The following is an 11,509-nucleotide window of genomic DNA, read 5'->3' as shown; positions in this document are numbered from 1 at the left end:
TAATACAAAGATGAAGATGAGACTGAGAAGATGGTGGCATAGGTAAACGCCTGTACTTGCTGCTTCCCACTACCACATCAAAATTACAACTAAAACACAGAACAACTATCATCTAGAACCACAGGAAAGCTGGCTGAGTGGAAGTACTACAACTAGAGAGGTAAAGAAGAAAGCACATTGAAACTGGTAGGAGGTGCGGATGCGCAGAATGGGCTGGTCCGTCACTCGGGTGTGCCACTTTTTTAATTGGGAGGGAGATTGCCTCTGAGGAGGCCACCTGGAGGAGCAAGGGGCCCCAGGCCCACACCAGATGCGCAGCCCAGGGTTCAAGAGCTGGGGAAATAAGTCCCTACAGGCAGTAAGAACTAGGGGCTGTACATAAAAACCAGTGTGGATTGGGGTTGAGTGACACACAGGTTGCTGGAGACTCAGCTGCTCTTAAAACTCTGGCACCACGAACTGAATTTATAAGCTCTCACTTCCTCTGAGCTTCAGTGTCTGGTGAGGCTCTGGGGGACCCAGATACATATGGGGAGAAATTGGACTGTCTGGCATCGGGGCAGGACTTGGGGGCAGCTTTCTTCCAGACAGAGGTGCTCACAGCAGTCATTGTTCCTGTGCTGGGACCTCCCCGGTGCAGGGCTGACTGGCAGCCATTCCTGTTTGCTCCACCCTGGTGATTCCCTGAGACACTGCCCCACCCAATTTACAACCCCACCCAAGCTGTGCACAGCAGCTTTTGCATATGAATGTTCTGTTTTTTCTCAGGTTAAAACTCTGTTAAACAAGTTGCAACTAGGTCAGGGAGCCTCAAACTTATCAATAAAAGGCCCAAGAACCAGCATCAGCACCAGCCTGTCTTGCTTCACAGCTGGGCCTCATCTGGGCACTTCCAAATCCAATACAAAGAGCAGGAATCTGCAGTTCACTCTGTAGCTCCTGCTGGATGGCCCCAGGCAGTAGCTGACTTAGCACCTCCCTGGAGACCCAAGAGCCAGTGTACCAGTGGTCAGAGTGAGACCATACCAAATTACAACTCTTCATATCCATAAGCGAGGCACTCAGGGGGCAGACTCAGTGAGCACCAAAGCCTCACTGAAGCAAGTCCTGCTCCATAAGATTGTCTCCTGCACAGCAGCTCTCCCACTGTAGTCACAGCTGGTCCCCATAGCCAATTGGCCTGGAGGTCAATTCCTCCCAGTGACACCAACAGCAAGTAAGGCTCAACTACAACAAAACTGTGCACACAGCCCACAAAGGGGGTACATCAAGAGTGTCCACTTCAGGTGAATGGGGAGCCTGAACCACTGGGTCCTATAGGACACCTACTACACAAGGCCACTCTATCAACTCAAGAGACTTAGCAGCTACCCAATACATAGAAATAAATGCTGGGAAGCAGCCAAAATGCAGAGACAAAGAAACATGTCACAAATGAAAGAAATGGAAGAAAGCAAACTACAGGATACAGAATTCAAAACCACAGTTATACTGTTACTCAAGAATCTTCTAGAAACCTCTGAGGAACAAATACATATGGCCAGTGAGTTTGTCCATGACTGGAAAACCAAGACTGTGAAAGGGAAATCTAATGGAATAAGTCTAGAAAAGTAGACTGGAGATCAAATTACACTGAGTATTAGGTGAAAAGGAAGTTTAAAGTTTTGTTCCTTGTTTTTGTTTTTTGTAGGCAACAAAGAGTGACATCTCACTTACAGAAAGAAAAATGTAGAGCTAGTGGATAGATTAAATTAAATGTGAGAAAAAGAAGAATATGAAACAGATTAATTGAGAGGTTATCACCACAGGAGGGAATATTCCCAAGGTAATACTGTAGGAATGATGAATAGCTGATTGATTTCATAGATACTATAGAGCAAAAACCAACAGGGCTTGGTTTCCTATTGAATGTGAAAGTTGATTTTTTTAAAAAAATGTGGTCTAGAAAATGGTCTCAAATTTTCTAAATTGAATTACTGGAAGCATGCTGACGCCAATAGCTCAACTGAGAAGCACAGGGGTCAAGCAGATCTGATAGGAAATGTATTGGATTCTGTTCTGATTTGCTGTAGTGGAAATACCTAATGTAAGATCTACTAAGAGATGCCCCATAGATTTTTAAAGTCTTAAGGTCCAAAAAGGAACCACAGTTATAAATGAAGATTTCCAGAATAATATATTTAGAAGGAAAGATAGTACCTGTCAGGCAATTTAAGCAATACCAATCCCCCACTGATGTTTGTCACATTGGACCTCACACAGAACCAAAAATTTTTGCACCAGCACTGAAAAGTAATGAAAAGAAGTTAATAAATATGAGAACAGTATATTATTTTAGGTCATTGAAATTATCTTAAGGACTTTTACACAATGCTGGGTGGGATTTTGAAGGAAATCAGACTATTTGACCTCTGATAATTTAGACTTTTTTTCTTTTTTTCCCACTCACTACTAGAAGAGGTTTGGAAAACTTAAGGTGTATTTTTAAGAATATTTAATTAAATGATTTTATGTGTAAATCTCCTTTTTGAAAATATTCATCATTATAAATTAGTTAGCAGGTTTTAGCAAACTTGCAGAATTCATGGTATTTTTTAAAAGGCAGCAAATACTCATCAATATTTAATTTAAAAATTAATTTAAAAATTTAATTTAAAAATTCTTCCAATTTTGGGTGGGTTAGCAATTGCAATGTGTTACAAGTCATCATCTTTAGAGATATCTACTCTTCTATCTCTTCCCTTATTTGATGAAATAAGCTGAGATTCTGTTTCTCATTTGTTCCCTTTTTAGCATTCCAAGGGAAATATAGTTTATAAAGAACCATAATTTTGATGATTCAATTATGTCTGATGATTTACTTGCTTATGAATTAAGAATAGTTGTTGACTTTTTTTTCTAAAAGAACTTTGACCTACATAACTTACTGTAAAAGAAAATCATAGTTCCAAAACTGCTGACTCTTCCATTATTAAAGTTTTTGATATATTTTTGGGGGGTGTGTATAGTGGTTCAAAAGATTTAAAAAAAAATATCCTGCTCGCTGTTATATAATTCAATCAAAAGAAATTGTAAGAAAAGGGAAATCACTGGAAATAAACATATCTAGAAATAAGATATAAAATACAAATCAGTTTTGTATATGATTTAAATAACTAGTAAATGCTAGCACCTATGTACAGGATACTAGGCAAGGTATTTTATGCTGCTGAAACTGAGTCAAAGAAATTTTCTATCTATTTAGTGTCAGAGAAACAAAGAATTTTAGTCTCTCGGACTTTCCTCAGAGACTATCTAGCTCATTCCCCTCATTTCATCCATGAGGAAATTTAAGGCCACAGAGGCAAAGTGATTGTCCTCAGTTTTATGGCTATTAATGTCAAATAGAATATAAATTGGATCTATTATTTAATTGAGAACGTGGAATAACCTAAACAGGTCAGTATTGTTGCCTCCCTCTGTCTCTTAATCAGATAAACTGAGAGTCAGAAATGTGTGCTCGAGTCCAATTTTAATAAGTCAATATGATTTTCTTTTCTCAGCTACATTTGAAAGTATCGAAAGAAAAATGTCAGTTCCTGAAAACTCTTCCAATGTGGGAGACAGTGATTCATACATGAATAAAGTGCCCTGAAGGACCAGTCCATAAAGTATAGTCCCTCAAATTCTAAACATTGTATTAAGGTACCATGAGTCACTGCAAGAAACTCATAGAACCACTGTGAAATATTTTAAAATTTTGAAGTATTCCTCTACTTAATATCTATTAGCATGCAAATTACTACCTTGAGATAGTTTATAGTTTCAACATTAGATTGTTACTTTCTTTTTGATGATATCATCATTTTTCAAAGTTGAGATTTTGGCTGTGATAAAAAAAAATAATCCTATGAATCAATAATGTGTAATAGGGCTGATACCAAGATGTTGGTGTCAGCCAGTTTGGCTCAATGGATAGTTGACCTGCAGACTGAAGGGTCCTGGGTTCGTCAAGGGCACATGCCTGTAATGGTATGTAACTATAAAGTACTTATATTTAGGTATTTTTTTTGTCCTTGGAATTAAAAAACAGAATTATTGAAACACCAAGTGTAGCATCAACCTAAAAAGTTTGAGAACCACGTACGTAACATTCTTCTTTGATATGAGCAGATCAAGCATTCACCCACAAGTGAAGTTTGGGACTTGGAAATGATTTTCTAACTACGAAAATTCAGAGCAGAAGGAAGTAATGGCTCTCAATGCTAAAAATGGACTTTTATCCTAAACATGTATGTTTATATGTCATTTTATATAATTTTATGAGCTTCTATTGCATGTTTCTTACATTCCTGCTCTACAACATACAAGATAACCGCAGTTTCCTCATCTGTATCACTAACAACCTAACTCATGGTGCTGTTGTGAGGGACAATTAAAAAGATAACCTAAATAAAATGTTTAATACTGTGCTTGAAACCTAGAAGCCACTAAAATAATATTAGCTATTATCATTATTATTCACTGTGCCATGTTTCTGAAATAAAATAATGATATACACTATGAACAATATAGAATAAATTACCAAGATTCTGTGCTCGATTAAATTTGTTTTATTTGACTTAATTCAAATTAAAGGAGCCAGACTAATAAAATATAAAATTCTCCAATATAAATAAGCCTAAAATATACGCAACCAATTCCATTCTTCCATCAACTAGGCCCTGCAACATTTTTCCCCCTGCCCTGGCTCCATTATACATAACAACTACTATCCTAGCTTCCCATATAGCAACTTTCTTCAAACCTTTTGACGTTATGTTTCTCCATAAAATTAGATTATATAACTCATGTTATTTAACATTCTCAGGTAATCCAAAATATTAACTTAATTTATTTTAAAGAATTAATTCTACTTTGGGACTTTTTCTAATCTTTTATGAAAAAAAATGTTGAACATTAAAAATTTCTAAAGCTAATAGAACAGCATAACTTTAAGGCCACTCTACATGAAAGTTCACTAACAGCAACAGAAACTTGGAGAAATATGAACCTCCAATAGCAACAACATATCTGAAATAATATTTTATAAGCTAAAATTAAAAGAATTAATCCCAAATTAATGTTTTAGAACTCTCAAATCTATCCTTTTCATCTATGCTTCTTGCAAGATTTTGTTTGTTTGTTTTAAATGCTCAAAGAAGCAACAATCTCAAAAACCCTGGGGGATGAAATCAAAGGAGTAAACTAAGAAAAAGAACTCCTTAGCCATTCTTACCTGATGTCATGGCATACTTTAGAGGTCTTGGTCATTTGTTAGTTTCAAATGCCAGCCAATATTTCAGGTAATCCTTGAAACAATCAATTCACCCATCAGCATGTTTCAGTGCATACTGAGAATTTTTAATATTTACAAAATCACTCCATACATTGGTATATTTTTAATTTTCCTTAACATTTTTTTTTGTAAGAAAGATTGAAAAGAATTGTGCAAATGAGTGCTAGTATATTATAAATGGTTACATTTCTGTCTCTTTATATCTTTTATGTTCTTTCCAGTTTTAAAATAACATTCATGTGACTACTTTAATATATGAGAAGGCTATGCATATCTTAAAAGTATAGCAAAATATAAATTTGATATAACAAACAATATTAATTGGACACCTTCTTTTGTTATGTACTATAGATTTGACAAACTTCAATGTCAGCAATTTCTCTTATTTTAAGGACTAGAGGCCCGGTGTACAAAATTTGTGCACAGGGGAGGGGGGTCCCTCAGCCCAGCCTGCACCCTCTCCAATCCAGGACCCCTTAGAGGATGTCCGGCTGCTGGTTTAGGAGCGATCCCACCCTAAACTGGCAGTCAGACATCCTTCTCGCAATCCGGGACTGCTGGCTCCTAACCGCTTGCCTGCCTCCTGGCCTGATCATCCCTAACCACCTCTGCCTGCCGGCCTGATCGCCCCTAAATGCCTCTGCCTGCCAACCTGATCATCCCCTAACTGCTCCCCTGTTGGTGTGATAGCCCCCTAATTGCTTCCCTGCTGGCCTGATCACCCCTAACTGCCCTCCCCTGCCACCTGATCCCCCCTAACTGCCCTCCCCTGCCACCTGATCCCCCCTAACTGCCCTCCCCTGCCACCTGATCCCCCCTAACTGCCCTCCCCTGCCACCTGATCCCCCCTAACTGCCCTCCCCTGCCACCTGATCCCCCCTAACTGCCCTCCCCTGCCACCTGATCCCCCCTAACTGCCCTCCCCTGCCACCTGATCCCCCCTAACTGCCCTCCCCTGCCACCTGATCCCCCCTAACTGCCCTCCCCTGCCACCTGATCCCCCCTAACTGCCCTCCCCTGCCACCTGATCCCCCCTAACTGCCCTCCCCTGCCACCTGATCCCCCCTAACTGCCCTCCCCTGCCACCTGATCCCCCCTAACTGCCCTCCCCTGCCACCTGATCCCCCCTAACTGCCCTCCCCTGCCACCTGATCCCCCCTAACTGCCCTCCCCTGCCACCTGATCCCCCCTAACTGCCCTCCCCTGCCACCTGATCCCCCCTAACTGCCCTCCCCTGCCACCTGATCCCCCCTAACTGCCCTCCCCTGCCACCTGATCCCCCCTAACTGCCCTCCCCTGCCACCTGATCCCCCCTAACTGCCCTCCCCTGCCACCTGATCCCCCCTAACTGCCCTCCCCTGCCACCTGATCCCCCCTAACTGCCCTCCCCTGCCACCTGATCCCCCCTAACTGCCCTCCCCTGCCACCTGATCCCCCCTAACTGCCCTCCCCTGCCACCTGATCCCCCCTAACTGCCCTCCCCTGCCACCTGATCCCCCCTAACTGCCCTCCCCTGCCACCTGATCCCCCCTAACTGCCCTCCCCTGCCACCTGATCCCCCCTAACTGCCCTCCCCTGCCACCTGATCCCCCCTAACTGCCCTCCCCTGCCACCTGATCCCCCCTAACTGCCCTCCCCTGCCACCTGATCCCCCCTAACTGCCCTCCCCTGCCACCTGATCCCCCCTAACTGCCCTCCCCTGCCACCTGATCCCCCCTAACTGCCCTCCCCTGCCACCTGATCCCCCCTAACTGCCCTCCCCTGCCACCTGATCCCCCCTAACTGCCCTCCCCTGCCACCTGATCCCCCCTAACTGCCCTCCCCTGCCACCTGATCCCCCCTAACTGCCCTCCCCTGCCACCTGATCCCCCCTAACTGCCCTCCCCTGCCACCTGATCCCCCCTAACTGCCCTCCCCTGCCACCTGATCCCCCCTAACTGCCCTCCCCTGCCACCTGATCCCCCCTAACTGCCCTCCCCTGCCACCTGATCCCCCCTAACTGCCCTCCCCTGCCACCTGATCCCCCCTAACTGCCCTCCCCTGCCACCTGATCCCCCCTAACTGCCCTCCCCTGCCACCTGATCCCCCCTAACTGCCCTCCCCTGCCACCTGATCCCCCCTAACTGCCCTCCCCTGCCACCTGATCCCCCCTAACTGCCCTCCCCTGCCACCTGATCCCCCCTAACTGCCCTCCCCTGCCACCTGATCCCCCCTAACTGCCCTCCCCTGCCACCTGATCCCCCCTAACTGCCCTCCCCTGCCACCTGATCCCCCCTAACTGCCCTCCCCTGCCACCTGATCCCCCCTAACTGCCCTCCCCTGCCACCTGATCCCCCCTAACTGCCCTCCCCTGCCACCTGATCCCCCCTAACTGCCCTCCCCTGCCACCTGATCCCCCCTAACTGCCCTCCCCTGCCACCTGATCCCCCCTAACTGCCCTCCCCTGCCACCTGATCCCCCCTAACTGCCCTCCCCTGCCACCTGATCCCCCCTAACTGCCCTCCCCTGCCACCTGATCCCCCCTAACTGCCCTCCCCTGCCAGCCTGATCCCCCCCTAACTGCTCCTCCCTGCCAACCTGATCGCCCCTAACTGCCTCTGCTGAAGCCCAGCCTGCACCCTCTCCAATCCAGGACCCCTTAGAGGATGTCCGGCTGCTGGTTTAGGAGCGATCCCACCCTAAACTGGCAGTCAGACATCCTTCTCGCAATCCGGGACTGCTGGCTCCTAACCGCTTGCCTGCCTCCTGGCCTGATCATCCCTAACCACCTCTGCCTGCCGGCCTGATCGCCCCTAAATGCCTCTGCCTGCCAACCTGATCATCCCCTAACTGCTCCCCTGTTGGTGTGATAGCCCCCTAATTGCTTCCCTGCTGGCCTGATCACCCCTAACTGCCCTCCCCTGCCACCTGATCACCCCTAACTGCCCTCCCCTGCCAGCCTGATCACCCCCTAACTGCTCCTCCCTGCCAACCTGATCGCCCCTAACTGCCTCTGCTGAGGCCCCTGCCACTGTGGCTTTGTCCGGAAGGATGTCCAAAAGATGTCTGGTCTAATTAGCATATTACCCTTTTATTAGCATAGATTATTGTAATCCTATATCATCTATAGATGTGTCAAATCTCTTAAGAGAAAGCAAAAATTAATACAGGCTTTGTGAAGCAAATGGAATTAAAAAGTCAGAATCTTTAGTTGCAGTATTAAAATATAAAGCAAAGCAATTAAAATCCTGATAGAAAACTCAGGAAATTTCTTCTTTATTACTAAACTAGAGGCCTGGTGCATGAAATTCAGGCACTGGGGCGGGGAGTCTCTCAGCCTGGCCTGCACCCTCTCCCAGTCCAGGAGCCTTCGCTCCTTACTGCCTGCCTTCTCGCTGCTCCATACCTCTGTGCTCACTGCTCCTTAGTGCTGCTGCGGAGTCAGGAGAGGCTCCTGCCAGCACTGCTGCACTCGCCAGCCAAAAGCCCAGCTTCTGGCTGAGCAGCCCTCCCGCCGTGGGAGTGCACAGACCACCAGGGGCAGCTCCTGCATTGAGTGTCTGCTCCCTGATGGTCAGTGTGCATCATAGTGACCAGTCATTCTGGTCGTTCTGCCGTAACTGTCGCTTAGGCTTTTATTATGTACTAGGGGCTCAGTACACGAATTTGTGCACCTTGAAAGGAACTGTGGGCCACAAGGCTGCAATAGGCACAGGGACAGGTCTTTGTCCATCCTCCACACCCCTGTACGGCCCCTCCCACCACGACCCCTGGTCCCATGTCTGCCAACAACCCTGCTCCCACTGCTGCCCCTCCCATGAGCTGACAGTGCCAGCCCTGTTCTCACCCACTGATGACACAGAGTGATTGCCCTGATTGCCCCACAGGAGCAGGGGCAGGTGGAGAAGCCCTCAGGGGCGATCAGGGCCAGCAGCTGCCGCTCGCACCTGCTGATGGCGCCGAGTGATCGAGACCAGCGCTGGGCACCAGCAGCAGGTGTGAGTGGTGGTTCTGGCACCGGCTGCAGGTTCGAGCGGGGCCAGTGCTGGCAGTGGGTGCGAGTGGGGCCAGCGCCAGCAGCAGGTGTGAATGCCGGGCAGGAGCACAGCGCGCTGGAGCAAAGAATTTTCAGTAACCACCAGAGGCTCACCCCAATGACAGCAACTGGCACCCTGCCTTGGTCTGGCACCCCACTCACCTGCTCCACCCTCCCACCGCTGCCAATACCCGCCATGTTCCGCACACAGCCCCTGATAGTCAGTGCACGCAATAGCAACCGGTTGTTTGGTTGTTCGGTTGTTCAAGTTGTTCCACCATTTGGTCTATTTGCATATTAGCCTTTTATTATTTAGGATATTTGACAGTTCAAAGGGGCAGAAAAAATAAAGAGCAGCGTAGTTTTCCTTTCATGTACATCTGATCTGCTCAACAACTCAATGTACAGAATACAACTTTGGAAATTTGGAGGGAATAAAGAGGAGAGGGATATAGCCAGGAGGGATAAGAGAATGCTTAGGGTTTGCCTAAGAATTAAAACTAAGAGAGAAAGATTGGAAGAAGAAAAGCTAAAAGGAAGTCACTGGGAAAGAATAGGAAACTGCATGCACTTTGAGGGACCCTGGAATGCAGTATAATAAATAAATTCCTGGTGAGCCTAATCTAGTGTTTATCTCAGTAAAACAGGTCAAAACAGGCAGACATCAAAGCCCATTTTTATGACTATAAAACATGTGCTCCCCTAAAGTCTATATAGTTCCAGGTATATTTATTACAATTACCTGTCAGCTGCAAATCTTTAAACATATATGATAATATAAGACCTTCAAATGTTAGGTACTAATTGACACAACAACATAGCTTCTTTTATAGGTGAATCCTTTTCTGTATGATTTTAATTGACAGTACCCAGTCATTTTTAAACAAAGTTTTATGAAAGAGCAGAAGCAGCAGTTTAATATGCCATTTTAAAAATCTGACAGTAACTTGGGAAGAGAGAACTAGATGTGTGTGTGTGTGTGTGTGTGTGTGTGAGAGAGAGAGAGAGAGAGAGAGAGAGAGAGAGAGAGCACTAAATGCTTACTCTAAGCACTATGGCATGCTTAGCTGATTCAGCAATATCATTACCATCTCTTTGTCAATTTAGTCCCAGTATACATTTTTCTTAGATATTTTATTTGGTTGTTGTTAAAAGGTTACTGTAACAGTATTCATTTATAATTAATTTAATGACATAATAAAGAGGCCTGGATTTGACCATATAGCCATTGAATAAGAACAAAGAAAATTAGCAGAAATGTAATTTTATTTACATAACAGGATGAGAGCTAATTTCTTAGTTTGATTGATGGCTTTATAAAAACACTTCTTCCTTTTATTTTGTGCTCCCTAATTTAATTGCTACACTGAAGTAGCTGAAAGGGAAAAAACTCAGACAACATCCTTCATGAACTAATATAAATTTAAATTATACTAAGGTTTTGTAAACTGTTAATTACCTGGTTCAGATAAAGCTCATAGGTAATTATTTAACACTAGAGGCCCAACTTACACAAAATTTATGCAAGAATAGGCCTTCCTTCCCCAAGCGGCAGGCACTGGCATCCCTCTGCCACCCGGGACCGGGCTTCCCTCCTGCTGCTAGCAGGCACCCGGGACCTAGGTTTCCCTCGCAGCCCCGGCTTCATCCGGAAGGACATCCAGAAGGATGTCTGGTCTAATTAGCATATTACGCTTTTATTATTATAGAACTAGAGGCCCGGTGCACAAAAATTTGTGCACTGGGGGTGAGGGGGGTCCCTCTCACAGTCTGGGACCCCTCAGGGGATGACCACCTGCTGGCTTAGGCCCGCTCCCCGGGGGATTGGACCTAAGATGGCAATCAGACATCCCTCTGGCAGCCTGGCAGCCCTCAGGGGATGTCCACTTGCCAGCGGGGAGCAGGCCTAAACTGCAGTCGGACATCCTTAGCACTGCTGAGGAGGCAGGAGAGGCTCCCACCACCACCGCTGTACTGACAGCCATCAGCCTGGCTTGTGGCTGAGCAGAGCTCCTCCCATGTGAGAGCACCCTGACCACCAGAGGGCAGCTCCTGCATTGAGCGTCTACCCCCTGGTGGTCAGTGTGTGTCATAGTGACCAGTCATTCCCAGTCCTTCTGCTGTTAGGATCAGTTTGCATATTACCCTTTTACTATATAGGATAGAGGCCTGGTGCA

Source organism: Myotis brandtii, unplaced genomic scaffold (assembly GCF_000412655.1).
Source record: "Myotis brandtii unplaced genomic scaffold, ASM41265v1 scaffold21, whole genome shotgun sequence".
NCBI lineage: Eukaryota > Metazoa > Chordata > Mammalia > Chiroptera > Vespertilionidae > Myotis > Myotis brandtii.
Note: the sequence above shows the minus strand (reverse complement) of the source record.